Source organism: Rhipicephalus microplus, chromosome X (genome assembly GCF_043290135.1).
Source record: "Rhipicephalus microplus isolate Deutch F79 chromosome X, USDA_Rmic, whole genome shotgun sequence".
NCBI lineage: Eukaryota > Metazoa > Arthropoda > Arachnida > Ixodida > Ixodidae > Rhipicephalus > Rhipicephalus microplus.
In genome coordinates, this window is record NC_134710.1 from 203,596,030 (window position 1) to 203,602,844 (window position 6,815).

The window sequence follows — 6,815 nt, forward strand, 5'->3', positions numbered from 1 at the left end:
CAAAACCAAAGAAGACGTCTCTACTGCCGAATGAAAAGAAAGCGAATGCGGTCGATACATGTCCGCTGAATAAAACATCTGCACCAGCTTGACTTTTATATGCATATCTTTACCCGGTAACGTTTCCATGGTATAACGGTAAAGTGCTAGAGAGTGTGATGTCTAACCATACGTTGTCAGTACTTTTTTTTTTTGAAAGCACATAATTTTGAAAGTGGTCTTCAGTTGTCTGACACAATGTAAGACAAATACCTACGTCAATAAGAATTTTAACAAGACCGGTAAGGGCAGTTTCACCACGTTAAACAATAACTAAGTGTGCGATGTTATAGTTCAGCCGCAAACAGTTTTTCTGGCTGTGTCGTAGGATAAAGAAAACAGTGTTGCTGTTGGGCCCGGTTGACGCTACTCGGGGTAAAACATAATATTATATTTGGTGAAATTCCCAAAATGACGCTATGATTATGAGAGGAGCCATAGCAGAAGACTCTGGAAAATTATACGACCTGGGGATCTTTAACGTGTACTCAAAGCTAAATACACTAGCCTAAAAAAATTTCGCCTCCATCGAAAACGCAGCCACTGGAGCCGGGCTTTGATCCCGCGACCTTTAGCAGTCGAGCAATATAATCACTATACCACCGCTGCGGTGCTCGGGACTTAACAGTACTGAAAAAAAAAAAGGTTTCACTCTTAACGGAAATTTGTATTTTCATTCACTCTAGGAGTAAAGGCCACCTTCTGTCCTGTACTTACTCTGACGCACAGGATAACAATGTTAAGTTCTGTTCTTATGTTCCTCAAAAATCTCCAAGGTAGAAAAGTTTCATTTCTTTAATGCCGGCCTACGTGCACGGGAAAAACTATTGGAAGATGAAGAAAAGGAAGAAGGCCGTTTTGTTGCTCTACCAGAACATTTATTTTTCAAAAGTGGCAGTTTTTTTTCCTATGATGAAGTGCATCGAAAACACGTACGTGGCGGTAAGAACAAGTGAGGTGGTTCTTTCGTAAAGGCTTCCTGATTTTCACGAACAGCGAAACCACACAGGACCCAAGAAAAAACACAGTAGGCTGTGATTCTGCTCCGTGATTCTTGTTTTGGGTGCTTGCTTCGTTTTTAATCTGAAAGTTTACCAGCAAGCTCAAGCCCAAACCTATTTAGATACACTCCCCATTTAAGGCATCTAAGATAAATAAGGAGGGGGGTCATTCTGCCTGCCTTAATTTTTAAGCTGCATTAAATATATCTTTTTAAAGAAACAACACACTTTAATGAAGACAGTCGTATGTGAAAGTATCGCCGTGAAATAACCATAGGTGTGCGTGGTTTCTATTTTTATTTAGTTCACCTTTCGCAGTTTAATGAACTCCTACTTTTTTTTTCGCATGCAAGCAGAGGGCGTTAGATATCCGATTGAACACGCATACGACTCTTTTTTTTTTACAAACTCTCTGTAAAGATACCGATAACGCTGCGGCCATACTTGAGTGACATCCCGAAGAAGAACGAATTCCACTAAAAGCCAGACTTGAAATGAGCTGCGTGTCTGACTGCTTTCTCATTAGCGCTGTCAAGCCAAACGTTCCTACGGGAGTTGAATGACGTAGCGTTCGCGCGTAGGAACGTGAATGGACTAGGTCATCACGGCAGCAGCACGGGGAATCTCGGCCTCTTTGAAAGCAAGGACACTTGAGAGGCAGCTGCAGATGACGCGTCGAGCCGCCTAGCGCCGTTGCACCACCTCCACACGAACCCTTCACTTTCGGAAGGGCTGCTGCTGTATCAAGGGACCAACTGTTCTGGAACCCTTTTGACCTCTGTAGAGGAAGAGGAGGCCGCAGTTTTGATACGATTAGCGTCGACAGCTCCTAAAGTTTTCATGAGCCGCTTATTGAGGGTTCGTAAAACCATATCGCGGAGCATGAGAGACTCCTTATGTGCTACAGCACATTCTTTAAAACTTGTGGACGGCTGGACGGCGACTTCTACTCTTAACCATTAATTAGGGCAGAGAAAAAAAAAGACAAAATTTCAGCGTTTTACCTTGCGTGTATAATTATCATTTCCTTGTGTTCTTTTTAGTGTTATTTTTGATTTTTATTAGAAGCAATGACATGAACCTTTTGAAACAGTCTTTGGGCTCGTATAAAAAACGAACAATTGTTTCGGGGTTTGTTTTTGTTCGATATGCTCGTATATCATACGCTCGTATATGCTCGAATTAGAGATAGATATGATTTGTCGTAACATTTTTATTGCACATCAAATTGAGCCGATAAACAAAGTTACTGGTAAACTGAATACGCGCGTGTGCTAGCGGGCTGTTTATATGTAGCCTCAACGCTCACAATATAAGCAAGGAAAATGTATGTTATTTCTCCATCAAGGAACCACTATGTAGCGAGTGAGTGACTAAAATTATGGCCATGTATCTGCATGTTACACCGCAAATGTCGTCTGACGATAGTCTTGCGTCTGGAGACAGTGAACAGAACTTTTATTTGATGTTCCGCGCAAAAAAATCGAAGGATGGTATACTGGAAGCACTGCGTTAGAGTGCCTCGAGCGTGCAGCGGAGGCGAACGAGCGCCTCAAGTCGCGTCACACGTGAGATATGAGCGCTATCTGGCAGTTATCCTGGAGAATGGGGCGTGCGCCGTGTGCGCCCGTCTCTGAAGTAGGAACGTGTAGAACGCAAGGCGATGGGTAGGTGCCACCACCATGTCGTCTTAGAAAAGCGTTGGAAACACTTGCCGTTTCGTGCAAGCGTTTCATGGTCAACGCAACGTGATAAACGCCATGGTCCTTAAAATTACTTATGTATGGCTTTTCTGGTAAGAGACACACATAGAATATTACCGCGTTGTTATGGTGCCTCTGATTAGCGCAATAGTTTCTTTTTAATTGACAATCGCACAAGTTTGAACGCTGAACCTTGCGCAATATAGGTGGGCGCTGTGGATGGGGTTGGCCGTTTGGAGTCCCGTTTGGTCACTTTGGTGCCGTTTAGGCTACCATTAAGGGTGGGCAAACAGACAAATGTACAGACAGACAGACCAAAATATTTGCATTGAAGGTCTCCAAGGAAGACTATCGTCTTTAAAAAAACTTTATTTACAATGTCCGGCGCTATTGTGTGGTGCGGGGCTATACGCAACCCAGCCTAGGTGACGGCTTCGAGTCCTTGGACACGGCGGCTTCCTGGGAGTGCCGGACGGCCCAGATTTCATCACAACGAGGTCGTGGCTGATGAGTGCTGACTTCTATCGCGCCTAGGTGTTCAGGATAGCCACGTCTACCTGGTTCATAGGGGACTGCTGTTTGCTATCGACACACTCCCACAGCATGCGCTGCAACGTCATTCTGGCTCCACACGCTTTGCAGTCGTCGGTCGTATAAATGTCTACGTAACAGAGGCGTAAGATAAACTTCGTTTGGGTTCGTGAGAGTCTGTAGTAGTCTCCAGGCAACATCCTGTTTCTCGTTTATTTTGTCGTGGGGTGGTTGATATTTGCATCTGTTAAGTCGGTAGTGTTGTGTCATGTCTCCGGAACCGACGTAATAGTGCCCGTGGTCTGTTCTCCGACGCGAATGGCATGAACAGCTGTTTTAAAGAACCGTGAACTTCTTCACCATCTATTACAAAAAAGATGCCAAATTGACTTTCACTGATTATCAGACAATGTGGTACCAGCAGAAATGATTCTGCAGATAGTGCTGCTCACACTTCACATCGAAAAGCAAACATTGTTGTCATTCCGCTTTCATGAACACACGCTGTGATTAAGATTCGTCAATTGGCTCACAGCCTCACACTGACTACGCACCAAATATTCGACATACCTTATCACCTTAACCCCTCACTACAATTCCGGCCTCAACAGAGCTTTCATCCATGCGAAGCTTCACTTCTCTGTCGCCTTTGGTTGGGAGTTGCTTTCAGGAAGCATATACCACGTTAATCGGAGTTGCCGACCGTCAAGCATGCGATATTTGTGGCACCGACAAAAATATCGAACATTTCCTATGCCACTCTACTTGGTTTGCTTCAGAAAGAGACGTACATACTAGCACATAGCGGTGACTTGATGATCGGCCGCTTTCTTTGTAGGTGCTTTTAGGGTACCCATCAGATCTCCCGACAGCCCACAAGGTAGTAAACGCCCTCTTGTGTTTTTGAGGACGATAGAGTTGTGCGATTGTTGATTATTTGTGATGGAGTTCTACACGCTACAGTGAATTCGCAATGCCCACGGCCTATAGGTGGCACGAGGTGCAATCGAAGATGGCTGCGGAAGGATGATCAACCCCTCAACTTGCCTTAGAAAAGATAGTTCGCACGCACGTACTACCCGTGCTGCTTTCATCGGATGAACTCTTGATCGTCAAATTATGGTATATCGAACCAAGCTATTTTCCTGACAAATAGAAACTACTGAGTGGTTGCTACCTCGTTTCTCGCCACATTGCAAAGGATGGTGTTGTCAGCTGATCAACCGTGTATCAAGTATGTCTTGCGTAATCCTGTGTGTGATGCAGAAAACTGTGCAAACCAGAATTCACGTATGAACTGAACGGCACTCCGACATCATTTGTGCCGAGCTTGTCGGTCTGGCGGATTTGCCGCAGTACACTGTGAGAACTGTCCCTCAGAGGCACGGCAAAGATCGACGTAATGCTGACGAGTGCCTCTCAGTACGTGAGAAGAAGGAGGAGAAAATGAGCGTGAATGCCAGCGGGCGTAGTGTTGTTATTGTAGGTACGGAGACAATGCCCTTCTTCAGTGAACCTTAAGCAAAAGCCTAGAAATTGGCTGCTCTAATTCATTATTTCCTAGCTGGTATAGCACTACCAGGCCACTTTTTTGGGGGGCACGATGTGTTGACAGAGAGTCTGGGTGCGTGTAACCAACATTTGTTTTTTCATAGTTTCTATTTAATTTTTTTACTGTGATATGGATACTGTTGACGTGTTTCCGATATTGGCATCGCCGTTACGCACCATACAAATTCCAAATCGATGAGAGCCCCCACGGAAATCGTGTGTTCTAGCCGAGAGTAAATGAACTCGAGCGAGCACTACGAACGTGGCTGAAGCAAAGGGGAAGCAAGCCAACCCATCTCAGTCGCACGAAGGGCGCATGCGGTAACATCACCCACGTGCGAGGCATTTCGTCGATTTATACCCTGCCTGTCTTGAGGAATGCCGGGGCCACAGGGAACAAGAGAGCAGCTGCCATAAAACCAAATGGAAAGATAGCCGCCAACTGGAAACTTCAAAAATTATTTACTTCCATGAAACAAAAATTGACATGATAAAACTTGGGATATCAAAAGAACTGCTTATTTGCTTTCCAGTTAGATATATGTTATCTTTAATTACACCACCACGTAGTACAAATCGGCCTCAATGTAGACAAAGTTGATGATTTTGGGAAATTTGTGATTTTTTTCACGTAAAGTTTTGTGACTTAAAGGGTGGATAGGTAATTTTTTGTAAAATATATCTTCTATGAAGATTTCTCAGATAATCATTCAAAGAGCATTCATTACAAAAAGTGCAAACATAACCCCTTTCGGCTAAATTCTTGTTGGTGTATGTGGCCAAAACATTGCACTAATAATTATTAGCTTAAAACACCTTGCACAGTCACCTATACTTAATATATATAAACTAAATTTGATATTGGAAGAGCGAATGACACTTTCAATAATTTTTTTCACGAACAACAGTCATACGACATGTGGATAAATTCGGAAAACACTTACGTGACCACAATTTTTTTTCTTCCCGAAATATTCTAGTGATTCACCGCTTTCAATGCAGTAAATCAGCAGGACATTTCTTCAAATCTATTTGAGGTGGGGGCTAAAATAGCTGGTATGGTTGGCGTGAAATGGCCCCACTACAATTGGCACTGGCAGCGAGCAATGCTCCCGGCTTGGATCAAAAGCATAAGCGCTTTTTTGTAAAAAAAAAAAGTAGGATGAAAGAAGAGGTGGGAAAAGGGAAGAGAAGAGTCTGAACACCTGCGCCCTGCGTGTGCCTTGGAGAAAGTGACGGCAAGGGTCACGTGCTGCCGCCACGCGATTACAATCGACCAAAAATACAACCAAATTACTCAAAAATATGTGAACTTTGTTTAGCGTAACATTCGCGCCTTCCCAACTGAATTTCCGTGTCTTCGTCAATTTTTCATAATTTTTATTTATTATCTCTTTAAATGGCAGATAGGGAAATTTATGCACACCACTACCACACGGAGTCCCTCATAATAATAGAAGGGTGTTGGGACGCAAACAGTTCTCGTTTTTCTTCTTTCTTTTCGAGGATTACACGCTACGCTTTACTCCCCCCTCCCTTTTTTTGGCACGACACACAGCAGCCACACTTGTTTCATATAACTGAAAATGAGGCACAGCGGCATTGTTGTAAGCGGGTTGTTTTGCAAAGAGAGCATATCAACATTGGTGGTTCCATCTCATCATCATCACTGATATGTCACTGAAACCAGTATCTATGTAATGGTGGCTTCCACACGTTGTTATGAGCTTGCGGGAATTTTCAAATTATTGTGATCCCTCTGATGTGAAAATTGATATGTCCTGTCATCAGGCATTTCAGGGTTTTAAGAGTGCGTGTACAACAACAAATAAAGAACCAAGTGCGCTGAAATTAACAGAGCTGGTGCACGACCTTTTTTTTTTATTCTCGGCAAGAAATTTTTTTTTCTGTTTTATTCGCTTCACAATAAAGAAGTGGTCGAAATTGCAAGCAAAAAATTGCGTATACGTGCTTTGCGTAACAGAATGCG